This window comes from Engystomops pustulosus, chromosome 6 (assembly GCF_040894005.1).
Source record: "Engystomops pustulosus chromosome 6, aEngPut4.maternal, whole genome shotgun sequence".
Taxonomy (NCBI): Eukaryota; Metazoa; Chordata; class Amphibia; order Anura; family Leptodactylidae; genus Engystomops; species Engystomops pustulosus.
Window position 1 is genome coordinate 26522022 of NC_092416.1, and position 21293 is coordinate 26543314.

The 21293-nt window shown below is 44.7% G+C and overlaps 1 long non-coding RNA gene across 1 annotated transcript; it reads right to left on the reverse strand.

Moving 5' to 3' along the window:
* Positions 1-174: 174 nt before the first annotated feature.
* LOC140134698 (uncharacterized) lies at positions 175-21183 on the reverse strand. Its single transcript, XR_011856374.1, has 2 exons — positions 20538-21183; positions 175-1128 (listed from the first exon to the last, which is right to left on the reverse strand). It is a non-coding gene; the product is annotated as an uncharacterized lncRNA (long non-coding RNA).
* Positions 21184-21293: the final 110 nt, after the last annotated feature.

A 21293-nucleotide genomic window follows, 5' to 3' on the forward strand; every position in this document is an offset into this window, starting at 1 on the left:
TGGAGGCAGCCTGCAGCCCAGACTTGTCACATGTTGTTTTTTTTTATTCAAACCAAAGCCCAACCCCTGTGACTACCCCAGGATTTTGTCAGGATGCAAGAGTAAGTTATAACATACAATTATATTGTAATGCCAATGCTTAAAAAAGATAGAGAGACATTTTTGCACTGCAGATGTCATGGGCTTTTACAATCTGTCTTTAGTGAAAATGACGTCCCTGGTGACAGGTTCCCTTTAACCCTGGTGATAATAGAAAGTTATGAAATACTCTAAGATACTTCCTCAAGATTCCGGCTGTCTTATCAGTGCATACAACCTTTATTTATTCCATCCGGAAGTTAAAAATAAGTTTTCCCAACCATATACATCTTACAGCTGGGGCTTTGTTACATTGACATCCAATCTAGACAGTTCTGCACTGATACACTGTAACAAAACACAACTGGAGAAAGATTTGTATCGCTGACGTGTTTAGTAGTGACCAGACTGTGTGGACTGGATACAATTGTAACAAACCCTCAGCTGAGAGAAGAATTTTGGCCGTGCAGTTTTTGAGATACTGAACATAAGGATTCATGAAAGAGTTTATTATACAAGTAATATACAATGATTGCCTTGGGTTTATTGGTTATTTGTGGGGTTCTTACACCAAGCACCCCCCAGCAGATCTGCTGATTGTAGCCACTGATAATGGGACAGAAAGCAGACAGCGCCATTCTCTGTATAGTGGCTGAACTGAGCCACTGCAGCTTAGATCCTGCAGTAACGTGGTTTGGCCACTACACACAGAATGGCACTGTCTGCTCCCTTTTCCATTCTCCGTGTATCAGCAGATCTTTTCGGGTGCTGTGTGTTCTATCCTTATGGCTTGAACATTGTTAGCCTGGAAAACCCCTTTAAGCTTAATTTCCATGAACTAGGACTGTACATGAGTCACTCAGATGAGATGTTATACGCTGGGCGTGCAGTACGGTGTATCCGCCGTAAGTGCTGTTGACTGATCCCGTCATCTACCAAGACTTAGTACATCTTCTGCTGCGCTGCCACCCGGCTGCACCCTCGTGCCTTCTGTTCGTTCAGCTTTGTTCTTACTTTGGCATCAGGTATTATTATATTTTTGTCCGCATCCTTAAAAGAAAAACAAAAAAATTATTATTGATCTTGTATCATGAGGTTTGTGTTCAGTAAAGTGATATTTTGTGAACAAACTGGGTGCGACTTGTCTTCTTAAACCGCAGAATATAGGGCCGGGATAGACACAGGTAAGTGAACCCTTTGGAATTACTTACTAATGTCATTTAATTAATTATGGACAGACACATAGTAACCAAATGTATAACACACAGACACCTGTACTGTTCACTTCTCATATTGAGTAACGTCCGCAATAATCTATAGATCCCTTTTTACAGCAATCACCCAAAATCTCTAATTTTGAAGGCCAACTGACCATCAGCCCCTAAGAAATAGACCATATTAACCTCCAATGAAGGTTTTCTTCTGCCTGACCCCTGGAGTCCTGTATTGGGTTAGAGGTTGGGCCCACCGGAGGATCCTCTGATGCTCCGGTGGGCCAGTCTGACACTGCTACCAATCAGAGCTCAGCTTCCATTTCTGTATCAACCCAAATCTCTTATTCTGGAGGGCCACTCTCAATGAGCCCCTAAGAAATAGATATTAGTAGCCTCCAATTCAGGGTGTCTTCTGCTTGATCTCTGGAGTCCTGTATTGAGTTAGAGGTTGGGCCCACCGGAGGATCCTCTGATGCTCCGGTGGGCCAGTCTGATACTGCTACCAATCAGAGCTCAGCTTCCATTTCTTTATCAATCTAAATCTCTTATTCTGGAGGGCCATTCTCAATCAGCCCCTAAGAAATAGACCCTAGTAACCTCTAATTTAGGTTGTCTTCTGCCTGACCACTGGAGTCCTGTATTGGGTTAGAGGTTGGGCCCCCCGGAGAATCCTCTGTTGCTCCAGTGGGCCAGTCTGACACTGCTACCAATCAGAGCTCAGCTTCCATTTCTTTATCAATCTAAATCTCTTATTCTGGAGGGCCATTCTCAATCAGCCCCTAAGAAATAGACCCTAGAAACCTCTAATTTAGGTTGTCTTCTGCCTGACCACTGGAGTCCTGTATTGGGTTAGAGGTTGGGACCACCGGAGAATCCTCTGATGCTCCAGTGGGCCAGTCTGACACTCCTACCAATCAGAGCTCAGCTTCCATTTCTTTATCAATCCAAATCTCTTATTCTGGAGGGCCACTATCAATCAGCCCCTAAGAAATAGACCCTAGTAACCTCCAGTTTAGATTGTCTTCCGCTTGACCACTGGAGTCCTGTATTGGGTTAGAGGTTGGGCCCACCGGAGGATCCTCCTATGCTCTGGTGGGCCAGCCTGATGCTGTCACCAACCAGAGCTCAGCTTCCATTTCTATATCACCCAAAATGTCTTATCCTGTAGGTCCACCCTCCATCAGCCACTATGAATTTAGCCAATTTAGGTTGTCTTCTGCTTGACCCCTGGAGTCTTGTATTGGGTTTCAGGTTAGGTCCACCGGAGGATCCTTTGATGCTCCGGTGGGCCAGTCTGACACTACCAATTGGAGCTCAGCTTCCATTTCTTCAACATGAAAGGTGCGCTGTGATTGGTTGCTTTCAGTAATGCTGTTAAGGTTCTCTTATACAAAGCATTTGCCCCTCATTTAATCATCATCATCATAACACCGACAATTCAAATGTTACCGAAAGGTTCCTTACGTCAACCTCCAACTTTAGCGCTTTTGAATTTCTCGTCTACTCAAAAGTTTGTGAGCCCGACGCCCTTCCTTACTGTCTGCGATACAATGTCTCAATAACGTCCCATGGTCATCCCTTGTGTCATCTCTGCTGGAATCTTAAAATTTGCGGATCCTACAGATCTCAGTTATCCGATGATCAAAGCGTCAGCCGGCGTGTGGCGACTATTTTTACTCTCTCGCTCTTTTTCCGAGGCGCCGGCCTGAGTCATCCCTTCTGTTGTGTTTTTTCGCCGCCGCCGTCGTACTGTACTATTGTTATACACACACAAGATGGTGCAGATCAGCTGCTCTAATGGAATCAGTCAGGTACCAGACATGAGGCAGACCCCAGCGTCTCCCACCGCCGGAGCTGCCAATCACCAAACAGGCGAGGGGGCGGCACGGTACAAAATGTTCATCTCGGTTTTATTTAGTAACACAGCAAAAAAAAAAAAAAAGTTCCTGAGTTATCAAGATACAGTAAAGAGATCCTGGCACCAGAGAAGGCTCCGTCATATAGGACCATCTGTACCTGTCTGCACTATAGAAGCTGAATCTGTGGATTCACATTTACTTTATAGACCCCCCCAAAGAGGAAGAAGTAATCACAAGTATCTAAGATGTGTGTCATGGCCGCTAGAGGATGTCATGTGACCTGTTGAGAGGAAGGTCATGTGTGTCCACAAGTTATCCTCAAGCCCCTGCCTGGCACTTTAGAAAGCTGTTAAAGGAGTTAAAGGGATTGTCCACTTTCTGCAAATATTTGATATTGTTTGTGTAATGAAAAGTTATACAATTTTCCAATATCATGTTTGTATCAATTCCTCGTGGTTTTCTAGATCTCTGCTTGCTGTCATTTTATAGAAAGCTTCTCTGGTTACTCCAGTGAATAGGAATAATAATTAATAATTCGGCCAAATCGGTCCCTGTCCCAATTGCACTTTGGGGTGTGTATCCTCACACTGCTGTGCTCTAACCTCCTCCTACCGATACTATTCAAGCCTGCTACTAAGAGCAGGAGAATGAGCTATCCAGTATCTTAGAGGTGTATATCCACAAAAGATAACAAAATATTCACTAGTATTGACAAAAATACAACATTTCACAGATATAATTCCATCCTGTCTCTATCGGTCCATAAACTCCTGAATATGATCGTCAGATTCCTCTTGTACCGCAGGTGGAGGGGCAGGATAAGCTCTGGATCCTAGGGAGGGGGTGACATAGCAGTGCTGTGTGTTTTACAGAGCTGAGTCTGTCATTGTGTCTTATATCCATCTCATGACTCTGATCCGTCTCATCTCTCTTTTTCTAGGTGTCAGACAGCAATAGGAAGAGGTTAAAATGATCTTTACATTACTAGGGGATTACAATTTAAGAACTTTCTTTCATTTGCAAACCTCTTTCATGGGACGTTGATCCAGAGCTTTATTCTAACCACCATATTTGGAGGCAGAGACACATTTTTTTTCTCCCTATTTGCCAACTTGCATCTGTTTTTTTTTCTTCTACCATTGTAGGAGTAGAAGTCGGACCTGATAGACCTTTATCTTTTTCAGCAATAACTATGATACTATGAATGAAGAGGGCTATGAGCACAGCAGTGTGAGGGCACACCCCCAGAAGTGACAATACTGGAATATTTTTTTCACAGTCCTGCTGCTACTAAAAACATAAATACATGTAAGATTACACATCTCTCCAGGGCCCATAACTAAATCTGTCTGCAGAAACCTATGAACACAGCAGTCTGATGACACCTTACCCTCCTCAGAAGCTACAATCCTGGAACATCAATGCATTGTTTCACAGTCCTGCTGCTACTAACAACAAAAAATAAGGAATGATTACACAGAGTCAATACCTAACAGTGTCTGTCGAGGGCACAGAGGATATCATTGTGAGGACCCACCCCCCTAAAATCCAGAAATATTAATGCATTTTTTCACTGTCCTGCTGCTACTAAAAAATGCACAGAAATATGATTAGATCTCCAATCTAATTTCCATGACTTATAATTCCTATATGATCAGATCCTAAACCTTTTAATTAAAAGATACTAGATCAAATACATAAACTATCAGAGTGAATATCTACTTTGTCAAACCTTAGACCAGACCCCTCGTACCCCAATCCAATAATGAAAGCCTCATCCTTCATTATCTGCTCTTAGTCTAAGCAAAAAGTTTCAGACCCCAAACGAGACTCCTGTATAATGGTCTCATCCTTGGTGGATGTTCATGGCCCTCTTGACCTCTAGGAACCAGTTTCCTAAGACTCCTGACCCTGACTAACATGAAGAGGACTTTATGTGTAGGACCAGGCTCAGATAGATACAGTGGTGGCAGTGCTTCCTGACATGCCCTGGCTGAGGATGCAAGTAGACATCTGCAGTAGGGCAGCCATGTTGATTCCAGACTGAATGGCCCAGCTTTGTAGTGGTATCAGAAGCCCTCCAGGCAGGGCCGGTTTCAGAGTTTCTGAATTTTTAACATGAGTTCACTGCAAAGGGGCCCACTGAGGCTCTGTCCCCCAGGGGCCTACTGAACCCCCCTAGAGGCCGCCTAGCAGACTTTTGCATTGGGTCCCCTTTCCCCCAAAAATATACATATTTGTGCACTTACACATGTTTATACAATTACACATTTATACACTGTTACACACATACATTCATTTACGCACATTCATGCACTCATATATACATTTATACACTAACACATACAGCACATACACTTTATACACACATACAGTATATGCACATCTACGTACTCACATACAGTATTTACACATGAAATACACAAATTACACATGCAGTATATATACACACATCATATATACACATCTATACAGTTTATACACATATACATAGAGTATACATGCACTATATACAGATACCAAGCATATACAGACATATAGCATACGCACACACCCATACAGTATATAAACGTCACATATACACACAAAAAGCATATAGATAAATTCATACAGTATATACACACACCTCACACATACATACATTTATACACACATTAAGTATGTATATACTCACTGTCTGGCAGATTTTACCCAATGTGCAACATAATGGGGGTCATTTACTAAGGGCCCGATTCGCGTTTTCCCGACGTATTACCCGAATATTTCCGATTTGCGCCGATTTCCCCTGAATTGCCCCGGGATTTTGGCGCGCGCGATCGGATTGTGGCGCATCGGTGCTGGCATTCACGCAACGGAAATCGGGGGGCGTGGCCGAACGAAAACCTGATGGATTCGGAGAAACCGCCGCATTTTTTTTAAAAAATGTGTCGCGGAGCTTGCACTTACCTTCACTCAGCCCGGCTCGGTGTATTCCAGTGTTTTCCGGGGAACCTCAGCGCAGCAGCGCCACCTGGTGGATGTCAGAGGAACTACCTTAATGAATCCCGGCCGGAACTGAATCCAGCGCAGAGAACGCACCGCTGGATCGCGAATGGACCAGGTAAGTAAATCTGCCCCATTATGTATGTAATGGTGCTTATTTTTCAGTGTAGCAGTTCGGGGTTCTGGGCCCCCTGACACTGCGGGCCCCATAGCAGCTGCTATCACTGTAGTTACGCCCCTGCACTCAGCTTTTCCAGGCACATATATAACAGGGAATAGCATGATGAGGGGGGTTCTCAATAGTTTGGGGAGCTGTACAGTGCTCGCATCTTACAGATGCCTCTCCTCTGCATGGGTTAAACATTTTCAAAGGAGATCTGCAATGATGGTGAAAGCCGCAGGTTCAGAAGGGGTTAAGCGCGGGGCCAGGGCATGAAGCCAGATTTACTCCTCGGCCTGATAATGACTGGACTGTGGTGTCCTTGAGAGCCGCCGGAGGCCCCCGGGAGGCGCACAGGTAGATCCAGCGTCGGATTACATCTACCGCATCAGTTTAATAATCCCGGCAGGTTTCCATAGTAACATGAAGATCGGTGCCTGCGGAATACCTGATATGATGGCGGATAGGAGAGGGAACATGAACCTGTACAGAGGGAGAGCTCAGCGCCGCCATTACCATCTGCATCAGATCCTCCACACTTACCTACTGCACAGAGTACTGGAGACCCTGCTAGCTGGGCTGCTGGAGTATTGGGTTTACATCCTGGTTCTGGCTCAGATATTCCCCTTAAAGGGAATCTGTCATCAGTTTTGACCATAATAAACTGCAGGCAGTACTGGGTATAGGCCCAAGAGATCTGTGTAATCACAACTTTGTGTGTGTAGTAAGTAGCAGCGGGACTGTGAAAAGTGAACATTTGCAGCTCCCGAAGAGCTTCCTGCTCTTTGCAATGAACTGTTACAGCCCCTCCCCTCTGAGTGACAGATGTAAATATCCAACCAAAATCTTGATACAATTCCTATTTGTGAGAGAGGGGAGGGGCTGTGATGCAGAGAGCAGAAAGCTCTTCAGGCTGAAAGTCCCTCCCAGTGCCCTTGCAAGAGCTGCAAAACTGGATTATAACTTCACTTTTCACAGTTCTGTCACTACCAACAAAAGAGGCGTGGTTTTCCTTATCCTGGAAAACCTATTTGCATATTTCCCAGAATCCCCTAGTGGAGCGTCAATAGCTATCAGTCTCCACTCCTACAACGTGGCCTTAATTGACAAAGTCTCTGTAAGGAGAACTCTTACTTCCCGACCCTAGTCACCACCAATAACACACACAAAAGTGTGACTACTACACAGATCTCCAGGGCCAATACCGCACACTGTCTGTTACTTTGTATGGTCAAAACTGATGACAGATTTCCTTTGATTCTGGGTCTGGAACATTTTACTTAACCTCTGCAGACTGGAACTCATGCTGTAGACTACTCAGCTCCGCCGCTGCTACATATATCTTTTTCATCCAACATCCACTTCTCTACTCCAAACCAAACCCTCAAATCTCTCTTACCACAAGAAGAAGACCATAAAATAAGAGCAGAAACCCATAAAGTTCTTCCTTACGGAGAGTTTGGGGCTGCAGGCAATGATACAACCTACTACCTGGTGAACACAAACAGTAAATACAAAACATGAATAATAAAATATGTTAAAGCACATCCATGAGACAAGAAAGCCCATACTGGGCAGTAGGTGGCGATGATGTTCCACCCAGCTCTCTCTCTGACAGGTGTTTTAGATACAAGGGTGCAGCACTGACAGGAAGGGGATGGCTAGTTTCCCCCTACTAATACTTTTGGGGTTACTTAATGTAGCTTTTGTAAGGGCCCCCTCTGGCTCAATAGGGGTGGTAAAGTGATGATGTCATTGTGCCTCTTAGCTTCCGCACACCAACGCACATCGGGGCAGATTTACTTACCCGGCCCATTCGCGATCCAGCGGCGCGTTCTCTGCGGTGGATTCGGGGTCTTCCGGCAATTCACTAAGGTAGTTCCTCCGATGTCCACCAGATGTCGCTGCTGCGCTGAAGAGCATCGGAACGCACTTAAGTACACCGAGCCGGGCGCCGATGCGCCACAATCCGATCGCGTGCGCCAAAAACCCGGGCCACTACAGGGAAAATCAGCGCAAATCGGAAATATTCGGGTAACACGTCGGGAAAATGCGAATCGGGCCCTTAGTATCATCTTTCATTTCTCTTTGGAGTCCAAAATTTAAGACAGGATTGTGTCAAGATAAATGAGATGAATAAATGAAGATTTTAGCATCTTGTGTCTTGGGTACTTTCTTACGTCACCATAATCCGTTTCCGGGGCCTGCGTCACCTTATAACCTGCAGGAGACGGATCAATAACGGCACTTAGCGGGCTCAATATCGCAGCTGGTCACCTCACTGTTGATGTCACATTACGTGCACTAAATGCCACCGACTCTTGGCTTGAAGTCATCATTATGTCTCCAGGAGGACGGTGACATCTGGGAGACACGTCTGCGCGGAGCAGTGAATAGGTTCAGGTATAATTAATAGCTGCGGGGGCGGTAATCACCTAAACGACTGCTCCAGACACAGGGGAGATGATGAGACGCAAGGATCAGACATCGGGTACACAGACATTACACATATAAATTACCGGTACATTAGTATAGCGCTATTATCTGACAGGAGATGGAAGGTTTTCTACAAACTGTTATGATGGGATGGTTGATGGGTATAAATAAAGACCTGCAATGTTGCCAGTCACCCCCAAGTATTGAATATACTGCTATAGCTGCAGCAGAAATTGTGTATATACTGCTATAGCTGCAGCAGGATTTGTATATACCACTATAGCTGCAGCAGGATTTGTATATACCACTATAGCTGCAGCAGGATTTGTATATACCACTATAGCTGCAGTAGGAATTTTATATACCACTATAGCTGCAGCAGGATTTGTATATACCACTATAGCTGCAGTAGGAATTGTATATACCACTATAGCTGCAGCAGGAATTGTACCTACCGTCATGGCTGCAGCAGGAATTGAATTGTTTTGCTATATTGGATTTACTATCTTTTTACCATCACGCTAAGACTGACTGAGAGGACAGAAGAACAATGGGGCAGATTTACTTACCCGGTCCATTCGTGATCCAGCGGCGCGCTCTCTGCGGAGGATTCGGGTCCGGCCGGGATTCACTAAGGTAGTTCCTCCAATGTCCACCAGGTTTCCCTGCTGCGCTGAAGTTCATTGGAATGCTCTGGAGTTCACCGTCCTATCGTGGGTGCAGGTAAGCGCTTGTGCGCCACAATCCGATCGCGTGCGCCAAAATCCCGGGGCAATTCAGGGAAAATCGGCGCAAATCGGAAATTTTCGGATAACCCGTCGGCAAAACGCGATTCGGGCCCTTAGTAAATGACCCCCAATGTGTGTGACACAAAGAACTTATTTTGTGTCATATGAATTACGTGCGCACACAATAGGGCACATTAATTTACCCGGCTGCTGGAGCTCATCGAAAGTGCATTGTCCGTGTATAATGCTCTGTGCCACGATTCACTAAGATTGTGCGCCCGATATCCTGCATGTGTCACTTCCCCGCTCAGGTCCGCTGGAGTTCACCTTCTTCTTTCTGGTGTATGTATGCGCTTGGGCTTGCGACACAATTTGAAAGTTAAATCCTGCGCTCAATCCAAATCAGTCAAACTGTCTGACAGCACGCCTCCCAATTTGTGTCGCATGGAAGCCAGCGCAGCTGCACCCAAAGAGGGTCGTGTGCTCCAAAATCCCAGCACAGTCACTTCTTAAATACCTGTCCAAGCTGTGCAATAGGTGAACAGTCCAACGAAAGTGCACAGCGCGACCCTTAGTTAATGAGCCCCAATACATGGCATCACAAAATCATTTTTGAGCATTCTGTAAAAATCTAACTGATTTTGTACACACGAAAATGATTTGAGCGATGAATAAAATGCATTCCCTGTGGCCAAAATAGAATCTGTAACGACAACTGTCGATTCTGTAGCCAACCAGAAGCCTGTTACACTTTTCACATGTAGTAGATGGGCTATGGGACAGCTCAGTAGAGGCAGCTAAGAGCAAAGCAGTGTGAGGAAACACCCCAGTGCACTTGGAGAAACTACAATCCTGTTATATAAATCCATATTTCACAGTCCTGCTGCTACTAACTACGTGCGCAAAGGTATTATTACACAGAACTCCAGGGACAATACCTAACACTGCTAGAACAGAGCACCGCAGTGTGAGAACACACTTCCTGTGCTTCAATCCTAGAATATAAATCCATGTTTCACAGTCCTGCTGCTACTAACTACATACACACAGCTCTTTGGTGTTAGAAGGGTTAAAGTGGGGGTCCTGCAGTTTTGTCCGAGCCTCCCCCTGAGTATCGGGAGGTCTTTGCGGCCGACCTCACAGGTCCAGGCTCTGAGTAATCAGCAGAAACGAAAAGGAAGGTGCAGTATTTCGGGCCTCTGACCATCCAGCCTGTTGCTATGGAAACTACCTGCAGTTTCCAAGTTCCTTGCGTATCTGGGGCTTACGAAAAAAAATAAAAAATGAAGAGATTACGAATACTCTCCCTGCCAGAGACCATCTACAGCATTGGAATTAGCGCGTTTTCTTTTTTTTGGGGGGGGGGAATATCGGATGCGTCACACGCTGCAGGATCATAGATGAGTCAGGGGTGAGTTCACACTCGGCAGATTTACTGCGAAAAATCTCAACCTAATAATCAGCTCTATAGATGTGAAGAGGGTGGTTTATCAACAATCCCCAGTACACAGGGGCTTCAACTACTACGGCCGCCATTATATCCCCTATAACATTGTCATGCAGGGAGCGGGAAAAGCTGAGTTATTCCGCAGTGATATTACTTATAGATATCTATAGGCCACAGAGTCATATCACACAGTAAGACTGTGTTGTCCTCCACAACCAATCAGCACTCAGCTTTAATTTTCCCAGAGGAGTTTTCAATTTGAAAGCTGATCACTCATTGGTTGCCACAGGGGACAACAACAAATGGCAGCCTGTCCTGTATTAGGCCGCTAACACTATAACAACGCTTGCTGGCTGAAACATCCGTCCCCAATACCGATAACTGGAACTGAACAGACATGCTGAATTCAGTTCCACTTGTTTGAACACACATTTGTGTGCATGGGGCCTTAGAGATGTCAGGATGGTTGGGAAGGAGGTGTTTTCAAGGACTCTGTTTGCTGTCAGTGAATAAAAACAACCCAAACCATCCAACTTTTTACAAGTTTTCCCCTCTGCTGTCTCTAATTCTGTCACTGGGGACTTAGTGCTATGATGCTCCTGTATACTGCACACAAAGATGACAGGGATATCTGCGCTGTAATTCTCTTTGTCTCTACTGTGAAGCCGTGGTCACACGTTGCATTTTGATCACCTTTTGAGGCACAATCCAAAGGCTCCAACTGTGATCACATGATGAGGTAACATTGCATTTAAACACATTGGTAACGCAATGTTACATCAACACGTGAAGCGTTTTGATTGCGTCTCAAAACGCAACCTGTGAACATGGCCTCCCTGAGAAGCATCAGCAAGGTCATATAACACATGATAGACAAGTAATGAATGGAATAAAGCACTTGGGGTGAGATAGAAGCCTATTATTTGCTCCAGCTCCATGTGTCCCTTAGCTCCTGCTCACTCCTCCCCTTCCCTCTCCATAGACTATTATGTAGTCTAGAAGAAGGGGCAACAAAAGGCCTGATAATTGGAGACAGAGTTAATTTTCCTCTGGCATATTACAAAGTTTTTAATATTCACTTGTTAGCAGGGACCTGGTACAGACCTATGGGTATGTTCACACCATGGCTGATATGAACACGGAAAATTAAGCTTCCAAAAACAAACCCTTATACCTCTAACAGCTGCAGTTTTGTTACAATGTATCCAGTTAAGACAACCCATGATAATAGGACAGGAGAGAGATATCTGTCTTGTTGATGCATTCACTGGGATTGCCTGGTCTTCATACAACTGTAGCGAACCCTCAGCTGTGAGACGTCTCAGGATAGTGATGTATGATACATGTTTGTGGTGTAATAACGCGGTGGTGATGGGGCGACTATCTACGCCCTGTGCACGGATTCCTGTCTATAACCTGCCGCTCTATCATGGCCGCTCTAGGATTTGCAGGTCATGTAATTAGTCCGCTATTCATTAGTGCGGCTGAGCTTTGTCTGCTCTGGATAATCCGTCTTTCCTTTGTGCGGTATAATAGGCGAGCCAGCGGCCCGGGGGGTGCGGAGCAGATGTGAGGCCGCTGCTTCCTTCCTATAATTACAGAGATGAGTCGGCTGCGATGTTCTGCGGGGCACATACGTCACCAGGCCGGAGCCGTGTTTACACCCTCGGCACAGAGCACAGGGGACTCCGCAGCATCAGTTTCCAGTGTGACGGGGGAAGTCTGTGCTGATAAATGAGCGCAGCGCCGGCCTCGTAAACATTCAGATCCGCGGTTATTTTAATCCATACTGAGCAGATGAATATAAATAGGTGATGCCGGGAGCGGATCCATTCTACGGGGAGTTGTCGCTGCAGATCATCATCACCGCCTATGAGTGTTTAGTCCTCCAGTGCAAATACACACCAGGGTGTCACGACTCAAGACTGGGGTGTAAGGGCGCCGATAGGGTAAACCGCAAGGGTACGGGCAAGTCATAGGTCCCCACACTGGAAATGGCTTAATATTATTTATCCTTGTCATATATCATACATGTAGTCCAGGTGGCCTAGAGTAGTCTCATACATAAAATTAATAGAAGTTAAATAGTAAAGGGGTAGTCCCATTTCAGCAGATAAGTTTTATTGTTTGCATTAAGGAAAGTTATACAATTCTCTCTCTGTCTCTCCATATAAAATGGTAGATTCACACTGAAGTAATCAAAACTATGAATAATCACATGTGGAATTATATACTTAACAAAAAAGTGTGAAACAACTGAAAATATGTCTTTTATTCTAGGTCCTTTTGCTTTGAATACTCTTGGATTCTATTGATGAGCTTCAAGAGGTAGTCACCTGAAATGGTTTTCTAACAGTCTTGTAGGAATTCCCAGAGATGTTTAGCACTTGTTGGCCCTTTTACTTTCACTCTGCGGTCCAGCTCACCCCAAACCATCTGGATTGGGTTCAGGTCTGGTGACTGTGGAGGCCAGGTCATCTGGCAAAGCACCCCATCATTTTCCTTCCTGGAGGTTTTTGGGGTCAGTGTCCTGTTGAAAAAAAATGATGGTCCAACTAAACGCAAATCGGATGTAATAACAGCCGCTGCAAGATGCTGTGATAACCATTCTGGTATAGTATACATCCCCAACAGTGTCACAAGCTAAGCGCAGCAGAGGTGACTCTTACCCTACACAGCAGAGGTGACTGTTACCCTCCGCAGCAGAGGTGACTCTTACCCTCCGCAGCAGAGGTGACTCTTACCCTCCACAGCAGAGGTGACTCTTGGTCTTCCTTTCCTGGGGGAATCCTCGTGTGATAGTTTCTTTGTAGCGCTTGATGGTTTTTGCAGCTGCAAAACCCAATTTTGCCACTGCAGTCAGTCCCAATTTTTCGGACTGACTGTAATGACGGCCACTAGATTTTCTTTACTATGCTGCTTTCTTCTAGCCATAATACAAATTCTACCAGTCTATTCAGTAGGATTATCAACCGTGTATCCACCTGACTTCTCTACATCACAACTGATGGTCCCTACCCCATTTATAAAGAAAGAAATCCAACTTATTAACGCCAAAGCCACTTTTCACTTTCCTGACACGGCCCATTTTTTCAAATCTGCCCTGTGTCACTATTAGTGGTTATAACTTCGAAACGCGTTAACATATCCAAGTGATTTTAAAACTGTTTTCTTGTGACACTTTTTACTTCATGTTAGTTGAAAAATTTTGGTGTTTTGTTTTGCATTTATTTATGAGAAAATCAGATATTTGGTGAAAATTTGGAAAAATTCTCGATTTTCGAACTTCAAAATGTTCTACTTTTTCCATACATAGTCATAACCGCAAAAATACTTAATAACTAACATTCACCGAATGTCTACTTTATGTGGACATGGTTTTTTATGATTACTCTTATTTTTGTAGGATGTTATGGGGCTTTGAACGTTAGGTGCGATTTTTCACATTTTCATAAAAAACTGATCCACTGATCTCTCGTTCAAGCTCCTCTTAACCTTACACAGTGTAATACCGATGTATTACACTGTGTAATGTAACATGCACAGTGCTCAGTGTGTCACAGCTGGCAGGACCCGGTTCCAGGAAGGGGATCGCACAGCCCCGGCACTGGCAGTCCCGGGGCTGCGATCGGAGCAGCGGACCCCCCCAGTAAGCGCGGCGGAGCGGGGGGGTCCGATTCTCGCAAACGCCCCTGACACGCCGCGGTCAGCAGACCGTGGTGTGTCAGGGGTTAACACCCGCGATCGGAGAAATCTCCAATCGCGGGTGTTAGAGGTGGGTGTCGGCGCCAGAAGTTTGACGCAATAGTACTGCATTTTGCGGGAACGCTCCTCCCGCAATGCAGTACTATTACGTAAAATGTCGGTAAGGGGTTAAACCTGACAGGGAACCTGTGATATGAAAACCTTTTCCTGTGATATGAAGACCTGGCCTCCACAGTCACCAGACCTGAACCCAATCCAGATGGTTTGGGGTGAGCTGGACCACAGAGTGAAGGGAAAAGGGCTAACAGGTGCTAAACATCTCTGGGAACTCCTACAAGACTGTTGGAAGACCATTTCAGGTGACTACCTCTTGAAGCTCATCAAGAGAAGCCAGGAGTGTGCAAAGCAGTAATCAAAGCAAAAGGAACCGAGAATACAAGACATATTTGCAGTTGTTTCACACTTATAGAGTATATAAGTATATAATTACAGAAAACTCTTCGAATGAGAAGGTGTGTCCAAACTTTTGGTCTGTACAGTACATGTATATATTTATATTAATTAGTGGTAATATATGTACACATTATAACTGTAGAAGTTAAGGGTGGTATAGGGGGTCATACTCGATATTTGTAGTGGTCCAGGGTAGTAACAGGTTAGTATTACTACTCCTGGAAACATAGGGTGGATCAAAGGTTAAAAAAGAACCTATCAGCAGTTTTGACCGTGTAAAACTGCAGCCATTGTAAGGCATTGTCCCAAAAGAGAGATACGTAATGGGACCTTAGCAGCAGGACTGTAGAAAATTTGCACTTAGTTAGTTCTTAACACTCAAAGGCATCAAATCCCCTGAGTAAAGGCTGTAGCAGGCTGCTAAATCAATACTACAGGTAGGGGCTGCGGATGACTTCCATGTAGAGTGCTAACAATAGTGTGAGGATAAATTCTGGATGCTACAATTTTTCACAGCCCTGCTGCTACTAACAACGTGGACATTTCATAAATTTACAATTAATATAAAAGTTTTTAGTGATCAGTGCTGATTATTCTATATATGAGTAAGAATCCCCTGCATAGAGATAACCATTCCTAATAACACAGCTTCCACTAGGAGGCGCTGACTGCACACAGATTCCTGCAGCTCCCACTATAAACTTGTCTTCAATGAATTGTAAGCTCCCTCTAGTGGTGGCTTCAAGAATAAGGAATTGTATACATTTCATGTTCTAATATTTGAGTCTAAGACTAGGGTGATGGGGGTTGTAGTGAAGCAGCACAGCAGACACTAATGTATATAGATAAGGTATTTGGGGGGGGGTGAAGGTTTCCCATTAGTAAAATCCCCAACACCCTGCACCATGATGATGTAGACTTGCATCAGGTGGAGGATAATGTTTTTCTATATTCTTTTCATGCTTTTTCTATGTTATCCCAAGAGTCAGTGGTGAAATCGGTGTCATTTACCGTCCGTCCCCCTCCCCCTCTTCACTAAGACGCTGTTAGAGGATATGAACAAGTCACTGGTTACCATGGCAGCCAGGTGTCTGATGAGATCTCCACTGCTGCCTGCAAGCTAATGAGGCCTCTCCGTGTGTGAGGAGACATCAGCCGCCAGTGCCAGAGCCGGGGGGCCCCCACATACAGCCAGGGCTCCGAACCCCCACTATTACTCATCAATGATTATCATACCCTCAGACAGCAATACACTGCACAGTCCCACTTCTCCTGTCCTGTATATATATGGACAGTGCACAGTCCCACTTCTCCTGTCCTGTATATATATGGGCAGTGCACAGTACCACTTCTCCTGTCCTGTATATATATGGACAGTGCACAGTACCACTTCTCCTGTCCTGTATATATATGGACAGTGCACAGTACCACTTCTCCTGTCCTGTATATATATGGACAGTGCACAGTACCACTTCTCCTGTCCTGTATATATATGGGCAGTGCACAGTACCACTTCTCCTGTCCTGTATATATATGGGCAGTGCACAGTACCACTTCTCCTGTCCTGAATATATATGGACAGTGCACAGTACCACTTCTCCTGTCCTGTATATATATGGACAGTGCACAGTACCACTTCTCCTGTCCTGTATATATATATGGACAGTGCACAGTACCACTTCTCCTGTCCTGTATATATATGGACAGTGCACAGTACCACTTCTCCTGTCCTGTATATATATGGACGGTGCACAGTACCACTTCTCCTGTCCTGTATATATATGGACGGTGCACAGTACCACTTCTCCTGTCCTGTATATATAAGGACAGTGCACAGTACCACTTCTCCAGTCCTGTATATATATGGGCAGTGCACAGTACCACTTCTCCTGTCCTGTATATATATGGACAGTGCACAGTACCACTTCTCCTGTCCTGTATATATATGGGCAGTGCACAGTACAACTTCTCCTGTCCTGTATATATATGGACAGTGCACAGTACCACTTCTCCTGTCCTGTATATATATGGACAATGCACAGTACCACTTCTCCTGTCCTGTATATATATGGGAAGTGCACAGTACCACTTCTCCTGCCCTGTATATATAGACAGTGCACAGTACCACTTCTCCTGTCCTGTATATATGGACAGTGCACAGTACCACTTCTCCTGTCCTGTATATATATGGACAGTGCACAGTACCACTTCTCCTGTCCTGTATATATATGTACAGTGCACAGTACCACTTCTTCTCCTGTCGTGTATATATATATATGGACAGTGCACAGTACCACTTCTCCTGTCCTGTATATATATGTACAGTGCACAGTACCACTTCTTCTCCTGTCGTGTATATATATATATATATGGACAGTGCACAGTACCACTTCTCCTGTCCTGTATATATATGGACAGTGCACAGTACCACTTCTCCTGTCCTGTATATATATGGACAGTGCACAGTACCACTTCTCCTGTTCTGTATATATGGACAGTGCACAGTACCACTTCTCCTGTCCTGTATATATATGGACAGTGCACAGTACCACTTCTCCTGTCCTGTATATATGGACAGTGCACAGTACCACTTCTCCTGTCCTGTATATATGGACAGTGCACAGTACCACTTCTCCTGTCCTGTATATATGTACAGTGCACAGTACCACTTCTCCTGTCCTGTATATATATGGACAGTGCACAGTACCACTTCTCCTGTTCTGTATATATATGGACAGTGCACAGTACTACTTCTCCTGTCCTGTATATATATGGACAGTGCACAGTACCACTTCTCCTGTCCTGTATATATGGACAGTGCACAGTACCACTTCTCCTGTATATATACAGTGCACAGTACCACTTCTCCTGTCCTGTATATATATGGGCAGTGCACAGTACCACTTCTCCTGTCCTGTATATATATATATATATATATGGACAGTGCACAGTACCACTTCTCCTGTCCTGTGTATATATATGTACAGTGCACAGTACCACTTCTCCTGTCCTGTATATATATGGACAGTGCACAGTACCACTTCTCCTGTCCTGTGTATATATATGTACAGTGCACAGTACCACTTCTCCTGTCCTGTATATATATGGACAGTGCACAGTACCACTTCTCCTGTCCTGTATATATATGGACAGTGCACACTTCCACTTCTCCTGTCCTGTATATATATGGACAGTGCACAGTACCACTTCTCCTGTCCTGTATATATGTGGACAGTGCACAGTACCACTTCTCCTGTCCTGTATATATATGGACAGTGCACAGTACCACTTCTCCTGTCCTGTATATATATGGACAGTGCACAGTACCACTTCTCCTGTCCTGTATATATATGGACAGTGCACAGTACCACTTCTTCTCCTGTCCTGTATATATATGGACAGTGCACAGTACCACTTCTCCTGTCCTGTATATATATGGGCATGGCACAGTACCACTTCTCCTGTATATATATGGGCATGGCACAGTACCACTTCTCCTGTGTATAAGAACAGTGCACAGTACCTCTTCTCCTGTATATAAGGACAGTGCACAGTACCACTTCTCCTGTCCTGTATATATATGTACAGTGCACAGTACCACTTCTCCTGTCCTGTATATATATATAGACAGTGCACAGTACCACTTCTCCTGTCCTGTATATATATGGGCATGGCACAGTACCTCTTCTCCTGTATATAAGAACAGTGCACAGTACCTCTTCTCCTGTATATAAGGACAGTGCACAGTACCACTTCTCCTGTATATAAGGACAGTGCACTCCTGTGTGCGGTGCCCTGTGTTAGGACATATATGTGTGGAGATGCTGCTGCCCTTCCCCTGGGTATTACAGGATCTCCGGAGCACCACAGGTGATGAATAATGTAGGGCCGGCGAGAGGTGCTGTGCCATGTACTGCTGATAATGAGGTCTGTGCCTGGCTGCACCCAGCACACGTCACCCATCAATTATAGATGAGACATACATAGACACAGGTTATACAAGCATCTACATGGATATATACACTAACACAACTTTATTCATATATAAATATATATATACTAATCGCACACAGATACAATCATGTATCAAACTCTTTAGAAAGATGTTCTTAAAGGGGCAGGGAGAGCACGGAGAGCTGTAACCTTCACATAAAAGCCTCCTGCTTTCTTTCATCTTCCCGGCTGTCACCTCCTTCCATATTGGAATTTAGACGTAACATTTGGCTTCAAACAAAGTGATATTTGACCAAAGACTGGAGGCAAGACGGGAGGCATACCGTATTGGGGTGCAGTGATTGAAAGGAGTCCGTGTTATTATGAATCCCCTTTAACATCTCAGCCTTGGTCTACAGGAGTGGACACATCTATTTGATCTCAATCGCAGTCACCTCTTCTACAATGTCATAGCAGGGGTTAATCGAGGCAGAAAATTCCTTAAAGGATGCGGTTAGTTTTGGCTTCATTTGTTATTTTTATCTCTCATCAATGTACAGCGGTTACAGAAAATATTCAGACCCCTTTAAATGTTTCCCTTTTAGTTTGATTTCAGCCAATTGATAAGATCAAAAAAGTTCTTTTTAGCTCATTAATGCGCACTCCGCCCCCATCTTTACAGAAAAAAAAGAAATGTAGATATTTTTGCTGATTTATTATATAAGATGGTCATAAGAATTCAGGCCCCTTGCAGTAACACTCATATGTACCTCACATGCTGTCCATTTCCTTCTGATCCTCCTTGAGATGGTTCTACTCCTTCATCGGCGTCCATCTGAGTTTAGTTTAACTGATTGGACTTGATTAGGAAAGGAGCTCACATGTCTATATAAGACCTCACAGTGCATGTCAGAGCACATGAGGATCATGAGAATCGTGTGGTCTAAGGAACTGCCAAAGGAGCTCAGAGACAGAATTATGGCAAGGCACAGATCTAGCCAAGGTAATAAAAGTATTTCGGCAACACTCAAGGTTCCTAAGAGCACAGTGGCCTCCATAATCCTTAAATGGAAGAAGTTTGGGATGAACACAACACTTCCTTGACCCGGCCGTCCAGCAAAACTAAGCAACTGTGGGGGAAGAGCCTTGGCGAGAGAAGTAAAGAAGATTCTCAAGATCCCTGTGGCTGAGCTCCAGAGATGCAGTAGGGAGATGGGAGTCACCTATCACTGCAGCCTCCAGCAGTCGGGCTTATGGAAGCCTCTCTGCAGTGCAAGACATATGAAAGACAAATGAAGGATCCCAGACTATGAGAAATAAGATTCTCTGGTCAGGGGCTCCAAACTCCCTAGTGCAAGCACTAAATTTGCCTCATGTCCTGATGTATCCAGCAGCTCAGTGGGGCGAGGTTTCATCATACTCCGCCGTGTGAGTGTATGATTGATGTATGATGGTATCGTTTGTGTATGGTGTAGGATGCCGGACATATGATACTACATGTTTAGCTTGCAGAGGATTGCCTAGCCTGGATACCTCATTCACCTGCTACAGCTGAACGCGCAGCATGTCCCCGCACACGTATGTAGAGTCGCTGGCTCGTGTTTCCCTCGCTCTGGGCCCGGGGAGCTTTCCATGACACTGGAGACACATTCCAGCGCCGTCATCTGGGTTTTAGCTTCCTCACAGCAGGAAGTCTGGGAGTACACAATGTCTCAGGTCAGCCGTCACCTCCTCGTAAGATTGGAGATGATGTTTACTCTGGGGAAGGAGGGGGGTGTCATCAATCTGATGTAAACCGTACAAGCGCAATGATGGTGACACAAAACGATGCACGAGAAATCAGATTCTTCTATATGTAATGTCTCCTTTATACAATAAACAGTACATGGTGACGTAGATTTCACCCATCATACATTCATCATTCACAAACTGTACACTTCTCATCAAATCATATATGAATCTTTATACATTCATCAGTCATAGAACCCATTGTAGAATTATCAGATTTCATAATTTACCCTTCATACATTCATTATACACAAATTGCCAATTTCTATTAAAACACATATGAATCTTCATACACTCAGTCATATAACCCATTGTACAATTATCCCATATCATACAATCCTATATTACCCTTCATATACTCATAAAACACACACTGGGGCAGATTTACTTACCCGGTCCCGTCGCGATCCCGCGGTGCGTTGTCCGACGATGATTCGGGTCCGGCGCGATTGACTAACATCGTGCGCCCAAGTTTCTACATGTGTCTGCTGCACCGAGGTCCGCCGGAGT